The 15366-nt window shown below is 47.5% G+C and overlaps 1 long non-coding RNA gene across 1 annotated transcript in view; it reads right to left on the bottom strand.

Moving 5' to 3' along the window:
* LOC137542151 (uncharacterized) overlaps positions 1-7454 on the bottom strand; it is a 239135-nt gene extending 231681 nt beyond the window's left edge. The window contains exon 1 of the long non-coding RNA XR_011025363.1: positions 7219-7454. This is a non-coding gene — a long non-coding RNA (uncharacterized lncRNA). The remainder of the gene's footprint in view (positions 1-7218) is intronic.
* Positions 7455-15366: the final 7912 nt, after the last annotated feature.

Here is a 15366-nt window from a genome sequence, read left to right as displayed (position 1 = left end):
CGCGGCGCAGTGGACCGCCAACTATTAGTCGGCAGAAACAAAACTAATCGGCGGGAGGGGGTTATCGGAGGATCGTTGAGTGATGGTTCAGGCACAGGACGGCTGCAGGGGCTGGTAGAACCCTCAGGTAAGTGAAACTTTATTTCCAACTGCTTAGATTCACTTTAAATATTACATTCAAATTGTTACAAATACTGGGAATTAACCTTGACTTTGCAAAGAGACCATTATGGATTACACTTCGGGACAGATTGTTTATTAGAACATGGATTAGGCATGTAACGAGAGACTTTTACTTCTGTTCCCTGTTCTTGTCTGTTTTTTCTTTTTGCTGCAGTGGCGTCTACGTTTAAAGGGCCCTTGCACAGGAGCGGTAGGCTCACTTTACGCCACCTAGTCTAATGTAACTTTGCGCCTAAAACTCAGCATACTAGTTTCACTCCGGGCACGATGCATGACAATTATGCTAAATAGGCTGATAGTGGAGTACAGATTGGGGAATCTACTAGATCTGGAGACACATCAATGGCTGACATTTAGGGAGGTTAGACAGATGTATGGGGTTCCAAGAGAGGACTTCTTAATCTTCAGCCAAATGCAGTCTTTTGCTAAGTCTCATCTGCAGAATATCTCACCCATAGCACGAATAACACCCTTTGACAAGTTTCTAAATCCAAGAGGGGGCAAGGTGTCGCTGTCTACCATTCAGAAAGAGTTAGGAGGTGTGGGGATTCAGGACAATGAAATATGTCTGGTTGGAATAAATATTTCACAGTTCACAGCTTGAGACTCATATAGTAGATGGTAACAACCAAATAAGGAGAGTAATGATAAAGTGAGAGATGGAGGGAATCACATTTTCTGATGACGTACAGAGCTAAGTTTGCTTTTAATGTTGTATATAAATCACCTAGGGCGGGGTATGTGAAGTACTGTCATAAGTGTAAGCACCTACAAGCTGATATGGTACACTGTGCGTGGACTTGCCCAATCATCCAAAGGTACTGGGAAGAGGTCATCAAGTTTGCTAACAAGCTGGGGAAATGTAAGCTGACCATGAATCCTGTTATGGTTAAATCTGGTCTTCTTGACTGTCCACTGAAGGAAGAGGCGTTACCCAGTTGTGGGTCTTATGGGTCTTCACCAGAACACTCCGTAAGAAACGCTGGACTTAGCAGCCTAGCGCCCACCAGGACACAACTGGGATAACCTCAGCTAGAGGTCAGGAGAACAGTCGCACCTCAATGTTGAGTTTCCCGCAAGGTACCAATTCAGATAGTAAGAAGGCGTAATGGATATCCGGGTAGTGGTTGAGGCAGGCAGCAGGCAGGCGTCCACGGTATCCAGGCAAGAGTTGGGGCAGGCAGCAAACAGGTGTGATCAGAATCGAAGCAGAAGTCAGGGAAGGCAGCAAACAAGGCGGCAGACAAGGGGTCAAACCAGGGGCAGCAGATCAAGGAGTAGTCAGGCAATCCAGTAGATCAAACAAGGCAGAAGGAAGGCCAGAGCTCAGGGCTAGCAGGTGAACACACACACTAGCTGTCAGAATGAACAGCACTGGAAGCTGGGAGAAAAGGCCCTTTATAGGGGAGGGTGCGGCATTTTGGCACGTAATCTCCTACGCCACACATGCGCACAAATGTCTGCCAAAACCATTCCGCACAAAAGTACGCACGCCCCCCATCACTAAACCACGGCCAGCAACACGTCTGCGTAGAGACCAGAGGACGCCAGTGCAAGGATGAGGCTGTACACGGAAGAAGCAGAGGACGGAACAGAGCCAGGTGAGTATAACAGTTCCGATTACGCTTCTCTTCAATTCCCCGGAACATACTACCCCACCAACGAAAGTATGTGACTCCATTATAGCAGGTGAATTTATGCTACCCATCCTTCCCTATGGGATTTAAGAGGAACCCCATCATGTCATGCTTCTCGATAAACTGGAAGCCATTCTGAATAAGAACAAAAAAATTCTTCCAACAATTGAAACCCTTACTTCTACCACAGGATTTGAAAGCTTTAGTGATACCTTTTAAGTATACCTCTTAGGTACCTCAAAACAACTGAACCTGGGCGGGGAATAGATGCTATTGCTTAACCCCTATAAGCCGAGGCCTACAGCGGGACACGGACTCTGAGGAATCTAGTATGAGGAGAAAGTGATGGTGTGGGTGGGGGGCTGTTTGAAGTTGGGAGGGGGTTGTACTACGTTTGATTACGAATGTTAATTCATATATGATTATTCATTGCTATGTGGTTTATAGACATGAAAAACTGAACAAAACATCAAAAAACAAAGGAACGGTAGGCTCAAGAATGATTCTGGAAGCCTCAGGGAATCTGGATTATCAAGAGGCTTCCCACTACTGAGGTAAGTAACTTTTACCATATTTCTCCTTACAGGTTCACTTCAAGCATAGTACCCCAACCCGAAATATAATTACGCAGAGACTCTCCATATGTAATTAAGCAGTATGTGCCCACCATCACAAATTCAAAGAGAATCTGTAATACACCCCCCCCCCCCCCCAAAAAAAAAAAAAACAACTGGGGGATTTGTACCTTAAGAGGGAGAAGCCTCTTGATCCTAATGAGGTCTCCCCCCTCTTCCTCTGCCCCTTGATTGCAGCGCTGGCTCCCCCGAAACCAAAGCTGACAAGGATGTCAGGGCTGTGGCACTTGTAATATTCACCTTCCCAAGCTCCAGCGCAGGCACAGTAGCGTTTTTCTATTGGGCTCATACAGAAATAGCAGAGTCCGATCGGGTCCACTTTACTGTGCAGGCGGCTCGTGCCAGCGCAGCGGACTGGACCCGATTGTGCTCAGCTATTTCCACCTGAGCTGAAACGAAAAGCTGCTATTGCGCCTGCGCTGGAGAAGGTAAATATTTACATGTCCGCCATTCGGGGGCGGTTAACGCTGCAACGACAGGACAGAGGAAGACAGGGGAAGTGTTACAGATCCTTTTTAAGTACGATGCTCAGAAACAGCTAAGGCTGAGGAGTCGGATGATTTTTGTACAAAATACACAGCCTTAGGGCCTGTTCAGACTATGCGCATTCCTAGCCAGTTTCAGGGAACGCATACGGGTACCAAAAACGCATAGAAACGTCTCCTAATGCTTTTGAATGGGCTAGTTCACATGTATGCGTATGAGACGCATACGTTTCTTATCCGCATTGCTGCATGCAGTTCTGTGCGTCACGCATAGAAACGGACGCAATGAAAGTCTATGGACGCGTATCAAAAATGCGTACTATTGCGTTTTTAGCGTACTTTTCCCTCTGCGGTTCCCATAATTCTTTTTTTTCCCCTGGGTCACGTGTGTGTGCAAAACGCAATAGAAAACGCATTAGAACGCAAGAAAAACGCATGCGTTTTTCAACTTGCGTTTCTTTGATTTTATATGCGTGCTTCATACGCTGACAGTCTGAACAGGCCCTTGGACTAAGGAGCCGGAGTCGAGGAATCGGAGTCTGAGCCATTTTGGGTACCCAGAGTCGGAGTTGGAGTCGTGGTTTCATAAACTGAGGAGTCGGAGTTGGAAGATTTTTGCACCGACTCCACACTTTGTCACCTCTGTTTGAATCCTCCGAGACGCGGGAGGGTTTGGAAGTCTTGGGGAGCCTCACTGGCGGCTCCATACTGCGCATGCGGGAGCACACAATAGAGAGAGCGCCAGCGCAAGGTGCATTACAGAGCTGCCCATCTTCGAGAGCACTCAGGCTCCCGAAGCCTCCAGCGGTGGCAGAGAGCAGTTTTCGACCGACTGGGGGTGACAGCACTGGGACCATGAGAAGAATGTGAAGGCTCTATAGGACACAGAGCCTTCCCTCTCCATAGGTAAGTATCTGATTCTTTTTTTTTTTTTTTCATGCTTAATATTCACTTTAAGAAATGCAGTTTTTAACAAATGTTAATTATATCCCAGCTGGCTTCCATTTTCTATGAACTGTACTGTAATAAAGGAGTAATACCACATGAGTCCTTAAAATAAAGAATGAATTACCACATGAATTCGTAAATGACACATGAAATACCACAAGTATTCTTAAAATATGAAATCCATCTTTAAAGCTAATGAAAACTGAGAATAATAAAAAAAAAAAAAAAATCAACCAGATATTTGACTAAGGAGAGGGAAGGTTCTGGGTCCTAGTATAGAGCCTTCCTGCTCCTCTCACAGTCCCCTTGTCTTTTACCTAAAGAGAGGGAAGCCTCAGGATCTTATTGAGGCTTCCCTCCCTGCTCTGATGTCCCTCGTCACAGAGTGTGGCCCCCCAGAAGATTGGCTAAAATGCATTGTCGCTAATCAGATCGGGGCAGCGCAGCTCCTCTTCCTTGTACATGGCCGTGCAATGGCCGACTGAGCCAGTCCGTGCAGTAAGCCGGAGCCATGGGCTCTGTGCTACTGTGCATGAGTGAGCGGGTGGCTCACGAGGCTACTGCATGGCCATTAATACAAGAAGTAATGCTGCACGGTCCGATTTGGAGGCGGGCTGTACTCTGCAACAGGGGGCTGCCGACATAAGAGGGAGGCCTCAATAGGACCCTGCAGGGTAGGAGCTTGTTTTGAACCCAAAGGCTTTGGGAGCCCGAGTGCTCCAGAAGACGGGCGGCTCCGTACTGCACATGTGTGAGCGTGCAAGACAGAGGGCTAGCGCTGTTGCAGTACAGAGCCACCCACCTTCTTCAGAAGCAGAAACCCAATTGGTCAAATACTGCTATACCAGGATTGACAGCTCTGGAATGCAGGGACCTGAGAGGAGCGGGAAGGCTCTAGAGCCTAGGTTCTCATCGGTCGGTATGTGTACCCCAGCGGGTACTTCTGATGGTTGCAAGGGGTACCCTGGCTATATATACTTAACCAAGAATAACAAATTTGAAGTTTTAGAAAAATGATAAATCTTATTTAAAAAGCACCAAATTAGTATTTTAGCTAATTTAAAGCAATAGTAAATGCTTGGAAATTGTTTAGAACCAATTATCATTATTACTATGATTAAATATATATTTGTCAAGGGGTACTTGCGATGATGTTTACTATGCTAGGGGGTACTAGGTGAGTACAGGGTTTTAAAAGGGGTAAATACCAATAAAATGTTGAGAAACACTGTTCTATAGGACACAGACAGGGGCATAGCAATAGGGGGTGCAGAGGTTGCGACCACATCGAGGCCCTTGGGCCAGAGGGGCCCTGAAGGGCCATCCCTCAACTACAGTATTAGCTCTCTATTGCTCCTGTGCTCATAATAATCACTTCTATAGATACATTGATTAGTGGTAATCATTAACAAGCTGCTCCCATCCCCTTCTTGCACCTCTGACACTGTAGTTGCAATTGTTACTTATAGAGCAGTGATGGCTAACCTTGGCACTCCAGCTGTGACAAAACTACAAATCCCATCATGCCTCTGCCTCCCCCAGTTATGGTTAGAGCTTTCAGAGTATTGCAATGCCTCATAGGACTTGTAATTCCACCACAGCTGGAGTGCCAAGGTTAGCCATCACTGTTATAGAGTGTTTGCATACCTTCCAACTTTTTGAGATAAGAAAGCGGAACACTTAAAGGACCACTATCACGAAAAAAGTAGGCAGTTAAAAAATGTGACAGATGACAGGTTTTGGGCCAGTCCATCTTTTTAAGGGGGATTCTCAGGGCTTTCTTTGTTTTCAACAGCATTTCCTGAACAGCAGTTTAACTGCCAAAATAGCAAGATACCAGCCGGCCTCCCTAATCACTTGCACACTATTATGTCAGTTAGATTGTGCAACTGTTGTTCAGGAAATGCTGTTGAAAACAAAGAAAGCCCTGAGAATCCCGCTTAAAAAGATGGACTGGCCCAAAACCTGTCATCTGTCACATTTTTTAACTGCATACTTTTTTCGCGATAGTGGTCCTTTAAGCCACGCCCTGTCACACCCCTAGTCACGCATACCATAAAGATTTCTTAAGAAAAATATGTTGTTTTATAATTCAAACCACACTGGTCCTTTCTATCCTGGTTCATTTTCCTTCATATTAAAGATAACCTAAAGTAAAAAAAAAAAAAAAGAGATTAACTCACCTGGGGCTTCCCTCAGCCCCCTGCAGATGATCGGTGCCCTCGCAGCTCCGCTCCGATGGCCCAGGACCCGCCGGCGAACACTTCCGGTTTGGCCGTCACCGGCCAACAGGCATGGGAACGCGAAGAATCACTCGCGCTCCCATGCCTGTCGGCCGGTGACGGCGAAACCGGAAGTCGTCGCCGGCGGGTCCAGAAGCATCGGACCGGAGCTGCGAGGGTACCGATCGTCTGCAGGGGGCTGAGGGAAGCCCCAGGTGAGTTAATCTCATTTTTTTTGGTTACCTTTGGGTTCACTTTAACATTTTAAAATTAGTAATATATCAATTTAAAGGATAGGAATAAAGTTTAAAGTCAATAAAACACATTTTTTGGTAGATAAATACCGGTACATATATTTACATAGAAAGAGGGACAAAGTCCTGAAAGAGGGACAAGTGAGGAGGACAGAGCTCCCAAAGAGGGACTGTCCCTCCGAAAGAGGGACAGTTGGGAGCTATGTGTTTGGGAGGCCCCAATGTAAGACTTGCATGGGGGCAACAGCTTCTTAGCCATACCTCCCAACTTTTTGAGATGAGAAAGAGGGACACTTAAGCCACACCCCTAATCACGCCCCATCACACCCCTAGTCACGCATACGATAAAGATTTCATAAGAAAAATATGTTGTTTTATAATTCAAATCACAATGGTCCATTCTATCCTGATTCATTTTCCTTTATTTTAACATTTTTAAATTAAGTATTATATCAATTTAAAAGATGGGAATAAAGTTTAGAGTCAATCAAACACATTTTTAGTAGAGAAATATATATATTTACAAAGAAAGAGGGACAAATGAGTCGGAAACAGGGACAGAGGGACAGGGCTCCCAAAGAGGGACTGTCCCTCCGAAAGAGGGACAGTTGGGAGCTATGCCTTAGCTATAGCTAAGCCACTGGACACAGAGCCTTCCCTCTCCTGTATCTCGCTGATTTTTTTCCCCATTTCCATTTATGGAAATAAATAAAGTGAAAACCTATGTGAAGTGGTATGAAAAGTGCATTAATTTGCTATCTGTAAAAGATCACCAGTGAGGAAATAATATCAGTGTTCGAATCGTGAACTGAGCGACACGAGTGCATACATTCCATACACCGCACTATGCTTACCCTGCGCAAGAACACATTGCTTTTATACCAATTTCAGCCCTCAATATGCGTTGTGCTCTGCTGTATACATTCCATACATTGTGCGACGGCGCTGGTCCTGCCGTGTGCATACGTTATATACATTGTGCTATGCTGTGACTGGAGCCCCCGGGCAGTGAAGGGTTACTGCAGCCGCGTGACACCCAGTGACAGGCAGCAGGGTCACCACGGGGTCAGAGCCGCTTTATCCTCACCACGTGTAGCTCTCCCCGCGCGTGTCCGGCCGCGACCTCCCCCGCCCGCTGATTGGCTGCTGGCGCCGCCTCGCTCCGCCTCCCACTACCGGCTTTACTTCGCATTGGCCTAACTAGCCGCCTGTCACTTTCCAGACGGGTTGGTGACGTCACTGTCTGGCGACGCCTCTGAAATGTCCCCAGGGAGCATTTAAAGAGGCAGAGGCTTGTTTGATGGCGGTGTCGCCTGCTGTACAGTCTGGCTGGGGCATTCCTGTCGTGTCTCCCTCCGAGCAGGTCGGTCGTGGGGAGAGATGCTGTCCTGCAATTGCTGCCTTTATAGCCTGATTCCAGGCATTCTTCCTCGCCCCCTGTAGTCATTCATGTAGCATTCTCTGTATCTCATAGAACCCCCTCTTCACCAGGTAGGTGGCCATACACCTACCATTTTTCTGGAAGATTCAGTCACTCCGATTGGATCTGCTAGAAATTGATGTTGGAAACAATGCCTGATTGAATGATTTTCGTCAAGAACAGGGGTGTCAAATGCAAAGTAGGCCGACATTGAACACTGGGACCAAGTCGCAGGCATCCTCAATGTCTAATGGCCTCCTCCCTCCTTCATACATTCCCTAGTGTCTAATGTTCCCCCTTCCCAATGCTGTCTAATGCCCCTCCCTCCTACCTTATACAGTTCCCTGGTGTCTAGTGGCCCTCTTCCCTCCTCTATAAAGTTCCCTGGTGTGTAGTGGCCCCCCCCTCCCCTATAAAGTTCCCTGGTGTGTAGTGGCCCCTCCCTCCCCTATAAAGTTCCCTGGTGTGTAGTGGCCCCTCCCTCCCCTATAAAGTTCCCTGGTGTGTAGTGGCCCCTCCCTCCCCTATAAAGTTCCCTGGTGTCTAGTGGCCCCTCCCTCCCCTATAAAGTTCCCTGGTGTCTAGTAGCCCCCTCCCTCCCCTATACAGCTCCCTGGTGTCTAGTGGCCCCTCCCTCCCCTATACAGTTCCCTGGTGTCTAGTGGCCCCTTCCCTCTATACAATTTCCTGGAGTATAGTGGCTTTCCTCCACTCCCCTATACAGTTTCCTGGTGTCTGGTGGCCCTCCTCCCTCCCCTATACAGTTCTCTGGTGTCTAATTCCTCCTTCCTCCCCTATACAGTTCTTTGGTTTCTAGTGACCATTTACCTCCACTTTCAGTTCGCTGGTGTTTAGTGACCCCCCTCCACTATACAGTTCACTGGTGTCTAGTGGTCCTTCTTCCTCTATTCAGTTCCATGGTGTCTAGTGGGCCTCCCTCCCCTATACAGTTCCCTGGTGTCTAGAAACCCTCTCCCTCCCTCATAAGGCTTCCCTGGAGAGTTAGATCTTTACCTCTAATATAGCTTTCCTTTTGGTCTATAAAGGGCCAAACATAATGCACAGTGGGAAAACCACTTGGGGGCCAAATGTGAGGGCCAGATGTGGCCGTGGGCCGGATTTTGCAATGTATGGTCTAGAATGATCAAATTGGTCGGTTGCACCAGACAGATCTCGATTGGCCGTGTTCAATTTCAGAATGACCAACATGCTAAGTGTTGGTAGACAGTGGTGTAACTACAATTCCTGGGCCCCCCAGCGAAACATTGATGCTCTCCCTATGTTCACAACCTTCTCCTTGCCTCCCCTTGGTCCCCGTCACAGCCTTGGGGCCCATCTTACAAGGGTCATAAAAGAAGTGTGGCATCACTGTCTTCACACCCATAACAAGTGTAGCCACAAAAACACCTGAGCTGCAGTATAGTCCCGGGCATCAGAGGAAGGGAAGGTTAGTAGTTGGGGGCCCCCACAGCTCTGGGCCCCCCTGCAATCGCAGGTGCTGCTCCCCTCTAGATACACCCCTATAGGCAGTGGAGCTTTCTCTCACCTGTCCATGGCGCGTGTCTTTTCTCTATCGTCGCCTGGACTGCCGTTCTCTGTTTCTTCTCTCCATCGCCCGTGTCCCATGAAAACAGTAGAGGCTAGGTGGCTCATAACTTGTGTGACCACCTGCATGCCAGGCCTTTAGTGTTTAGTCTTTAGTGTTTGCCATTTGCCACAGCATGAGCAGCTATGGTGCATGGTTGGCATAGGTGCCACCCACGTGGCGGAGCTGGGTGCAGTAAGCTTTATCCTTTCTGGCATCCCACCCATCATCATGTCGGGCATAGCGCCAGTAGGTGTCTCTCCCCTAGTGGTGGCATGAAGCCATAGTTGTATTAGTGCTCCGGTCCTGTTTATTGCGGTATTTCTTCTATATTCTGCAAACATTGATGGATGTAGCAGACTTACGTTAGTTTATACACTTGCACAGTTATTCTGTTGGAAAAAACAAGCAAGATTCCCTATGAGGTTTCCCACTAGGCCATCTCAAGCACATTAGCTTAGTCTCTCCCACCTGACAAGACTTGTAACAGCCATAACTCCTCCTGTTCTCTAAAGTGTACCTAAGGTGAATAAAATAGATACATAAGAAGAGGGAAGCCTCTAGCTCTCCACATCCTCCTGGCACCCACCGTACCACAGCATGGAGTCCTGGAACACAGCCTGCATGAATGTGGCATCTGCGTGAGTATGGCAGTGCTGCACCTGCGTAAGCCTGGCCGTGTTGCCAGGGCCGGGGATTTGTACTCTTTACCGCCCTAGGCCACTGTCACCAGCCGCCCCCCTTCAATATGGGTAGCGAGATGACCCCTCCCCCTTCCCTCTAGTATAGGTAGCCTGATGACCCCCCCAGTATAGGTAGCCAGATGACTCCTCCCCTTCCCTCCAGTATAGGTAGCCAGACGACTCCTTTCCCTTAATCCCTCCTTTTCCCACCCCCTCACCCTTCAGTATAGGTAGCCAGCTCACCTTCACACCGCAGCAGCAATCAGTGTCACTCATTTCTCTGCTCATCTCCAGTGCAGAAGCTTCCTCTTCATTTTTGTCTCCAATGCTTCCCAAGTCCATAGCCGCCGGCCACAATGCAAACATGCACAGAGAGCAAGGGGGCTGCTGCACAGGTGGCTAGCAGCAGAGTACCGCGGTCAGGTGCTCGCCTGATCTCCCTTCATTGCACTGCAAGCTTGCAAATGCTGCACTAGTTCAGCCTGCTGCTTTGGTGCCCCTGCTTCTGTGGTGCCCTAGGCCATGGCATATGGGGCCTTGGCCTAAATCCGGCCCTGCGTGCTGCACCTGCGTGAGTCTGTTCATGTTGCATCTGTGTGAATATGGTCATGCTGGGCCTGCATGAGTGCGGCATTGCTGTTCCTGTGTGAGTGTGGTTGCGCGGCACCTGCACGAGTATGGCAACTGCGTGAGCGTGGCCGCGCTTCACCGGCGCGAGTGTGGCCACTGCAGTCTCCAAGAGGATTCGGCGAGGCTCTGGAGAATCCAGTGTCCGTTTTTGTGTGGGAGGGGGGGGGTGTTTGTTGTTTTCTGCCACCGCTGGTCTTTTTTTTTAATATTATACAGATGAGGGTCTGTGAGATATTTAAAAATAGCATTTCTGAGTGATCTTATTCTGCTGATATTATAGAAATGACTATAGGGCTAGCAGAATATTAGATGTTTGATGCTGCTGAGCTGTAATCTCGTTGTGACACTGGACAAGAGTCATAACATTTCAGTACAAAGTCAGTTAAAGGGAACTGCATTTAGAATAAAAAATTTTTTAACACGAACCTCCCCATAAGGGGACGGGGGGGGGGGGGGGGGTGTTATAAGGTATCCTTATATTTTAGGCTTTTCTCTTTTTTAAAGGACAACCGAGGTGACATGTGACATGATGAGATAGACATGTGTATGTACAGTGCCTAGCACACAAATAACTATGACTTGTTCCGTGAACTCACAATCTAATCCTACCATAGTCTTAGTCTAATGTCCTACCATATTATTATTTTGTCACTGACTGTCCTCAGAGTAACTCCCAATCTAATCCTACCATAGTTACAGTCTAATATCCTACCATATCATTATGTATTTATATACCAGTGACATCTTCTACAGCACATTATAGAGTACATAGTCATGTCGCTGACTGACCACAGAGGAGCTCTCTGCCATAGTCATATGTCCATCATAGTTTAGGTCCAATTTTAGGAGGAAGCCAATTAATTTATCTGTATGTTTTTGGACTGTAGGAAAAAAAAACGGAGTGCCCGGAGGAAACGCACACAGACAGGGAGAGAACATACAACCTCCATGCGATGCATTTTGTTGCTATAAAGGGGGGAGGAGAGACGAAGGAGCTGGGAACAATGGAACGAGGGCGAGGGAAAGAACAATACCCTTGGCCAAGTTGATCTGCTATGGCTTATCGACCGCTGGCGTAGAAAGGGTGGTTGGGGGGTCGCTGTACACACGCTAGTTTCTGTTGTATGTGTGTACGCAGCAGCTTTAAGCTATATATACACATGCTAGATTAATCTTAGCCAGGTCAGCCTCGGGCAAGAATCTAGCGTGTACAGGAGCCCCCAACATCGCCTCAGGGCTCTTTCACACTGGTACGGTGCAGTGCAGCAAATTGATGCACTGCTACCGCAGCCTAATGAAACCCTATGGGAAAGTTCATTTTGCAACGTTTGCGGTGATCTGTGTCGGCCCGGAAGTCATGTTATTCTATGGCGATCCTCGTTTTTTTTAAAAGTTGGCGTCGCAATACGCTTACAATATGCTTCCTGAATACCCGAACCAGGAAGTGATCACAAGCGCGTGTCACTTCCTGCTTGGCCGATTGCCAGACAGGGAACACCGTGTACTAACGCAGTGTTCCCTGAAGGCCTGTTTTTGTCGGTGCGGCGGGCGCGACGTACGGCATCGCTGCCGCCAGTTTATATCTGAAACCAGCCTAAAGATCTGGCATGCCTGGAAGACCCCGAAACGGTTGTTTTCCCACACACCCCACCCATGAAATCCACGCCATTGTGCGCCGCGCATCATCTCTCCCTCCTCCATAGCAACAGACGCGTCGCTAGCCTCTAAGACTGAGCCCCGATCTCGGACGGGTGACTATACTCGTTGCTTTGTACGAGGCTGAAGGCAGGTTGTTATCCGGCTCGGATGTCACTTTGCGACAACCCTGTTCAGCGATAACCCCTGCGCTCTATTCTACTGATATCACCGAGCTGAAACTCAAATATTCCGTCTGTCTGAGATTTATGTGCCATTTCCACGCACTGTGTGCCCTTTTCAAACAGCACACACCTTCTCATACCTTCCTATGTCTACAGCTACGAACAAAGGGGCAGACTTGTGCTGGTCGGAGCTCCGTATCCTGCTGTGACTGCAGCACTGTGTCGTCTCCTGCAGAATGCAGAGTTTTTGGAGGGGATTAATGCTGCAGTGGTATGAAGAGTGGTTTTATGGCCTCCGTTACCTGCTGGGATGTTGCAGATATTTCTCCAGCTTAGAATTTGGAAAGAATATGTTCTTTTTTTTTTTTTTTTTTTGCGGAGAGGCTTAAGTAAGATTGTAAAACTAGAGATCAGACAGACAGAGGATACATAGATAGACAAAAGGTATCCATGCACTTTTCTCACGGCCATCGGATCCCTCTCTGGTGAATCCTGATCATAGAGTGATCTATTACCAGCCCACACACTAAAACTATGAACCCACGTCGATATTTTTCAAGCAGTTTTTTCCACACTGGTGATTTTTTTGCACGATGAGCATTAGTTTCCACGATTTAACAATGTGTGTGATTAAACGAACAACGTTTTGCGACACGTTGCAATTACAACCATCTTGACCTTTGGGATCCCCGACAACTCCTGCGCAAAGTACCACGATCGCTTGCACTCTCGTTTTGCGCCTGTCGCGTGTTCTCGCGAGCAGGGAGATGTATTGGGGAATGCTCGTTCATCGGGTTGTGTCGCTGTGGGTTCTGTGATCCATCTCCTGGTGAGTACAGGCAGTACACACGATGCAATTTTCTGTTAGCTTGACGGTTGCATTGATTATTTCCAACAGGTCCTATTGGATTTCCGATATTTTTCTGTTAATTTTAGTATAGAAGTTCTAGGAACACATGGTACACACCATGCAATTTCCCATCAGATGGACGGGCCAAAGAGATTCCATTCATTTTTCTGGTAGATTTTGTGCAGAAGTGATCAGGAAATTGATCAGAAAAAATAATAGGAAATCAGATCGGACCTGTTGGAAATAATCTACGGTATTTGACGCATCTATCTGACAGGAAATTGCATGGTGTGTACTTGATATTAGGCAGATTTCCAGGAGATTTAAGCATGAAATATACTGGTAATCATTTTAAAGCAGGGGTGTCAAACTCAAATACAAAGTGGGACGAAATTGAGCTCTGGGACCAAGTCGCGGGCCGACCTCAATGCCTAGTGTTCCTCCTCCCTCCCCTATGTACAGTTCCCTGATGTTTAGTGGTCCTTCCTCCCCTATACAGTTCCCTGGTATCTAGTGCTTCCCCTCTTCATATGGCTTCCCTTGTGATCTAGGGCTTCACCTCGAATACAGCTTCTCTGGTGGTCTAGAGTGGGCCAAATATAATGCAAAGGGGGAAAACCACTTGAGATCCAAATCTGATGGCTCTGAGGGCCAGATTTGGCCCACGGGCCAGAGTTTGCCATGTATGTTTTAGAGCCTGCTATGCCCTCCAAGTGTATTTGTACCACCCACCCCCAGGGCGTGGTGAGTGATGGGGGCTCAACTGTCATGCTGGTGCTCTTCCTCCTCCTGTGTTCGGCCCCTTTGAGCACCTTTAATACATTACACTGCCGCATGTAGTGACGTCAGTACAGGTGGCGATCTTACGTGATACAGGTGCTTAAGGTGGCAATTCAAACACCTGCCAGACACAGGAAGCAAGAAGTTGCACCGGCGTGAAAGGTGAGCACTCCCCACAGGTCTGGGGTGACACTTACACTTGGGGGGGGAGACCGGCCAAGGGTCCGTCTCATCAGGAAATTAAACACTGTTACACTGCACACACGATCAAACCCTTCCGACCGCGACCCTCCAGCGTGCCCGGTTGATTCTGATGGAACCGATTGGGTGGCTATGTTGCGACGTTGATCTCGCAATCCGACTGGATGTTCGGCAACAATCTTACAAGCATGCTAGCAGCGATTTCACTCACCCCTAGTCCAATCTAGCCTAATCAATTAGGTCAATGATGGCTGGCTTTAAATACAGTGGCTTGCAAAAGTATTCGGCCCCCTTGAAGTTTTCCACATTTTGTCACATTACTGCCACAAACATGAATCAATTTTATTGGAATTTCACGTCAAAGACCAATACAAAGTGGTGTACACATGAGAAGTGGAAAGAAAATTATACATGTTTCCAAACATTTTTTACAAATCAATAACTGCAAAGTGGGATGTGCGTAATTATTCAGCCCCCTTTGGTCTCAGTGCAGTCAGTTGCCCATAGACATTGCCTGATGAGTGCTAATGACTAAATAGAGTGCGCCTGTGTGTAATCTAATTTCAGTACAAATACAGCTGCTCTGTGACGGCCTCAGAGGTTGTCTAAGATAATCTTGGGAGCAACAACACCATGAAGTCCAAAGAACACCCCAGACAGGTCAGGGATAAAGTTATTGAGAAATTTAAAGCAGGCTTAGGCTACAAAAAGATTTCCAAAGCCAGGGCCGGCCTTATGTTTCACAGCTCCCTGAGCGGAACCTGATTTTTGTGTCCCCCCCCCCCCCTTTCATCCTTTTCCCACGTGCATATGCACGCACGTATACACACACACAAGCCTATATGCAATACCTCTTTTCTCCAAAGATATCTCCTAGGACAGTGGTTCCCAACCTTTTTGATGTTGTGACACATCACGCCAAATGCTCAGATTTCCGTGACACGTCACATATGTATAATTGAAAAATACTATTAACAACCACGAACAGATGGAAAGAGCGCATTATCCTGAATACACTTAAAAATGAAGGCTA

The sequence above is a fragment of the Hyperolius riggenbachi genome, chromosome 12 (genome assembly GCF_040937935.1).
Source record: "Hyperolius riggenbachi isolate aHypRig1 chromosome 12, aHypRig1.pri, whole genome shotgun sequence".
Lineage (NCBI taxonomy): Eukaryota > Metazoa > Chordata > Amphibia > Anura > Hyperoliidae > Hyperolius > Hyperolius riggenbachi.
The sequence above is the reverse complement of the archived record's forward strand: the minus strand, read 5'-3'. Positions and strand labels throughout refer to the sequence as shown.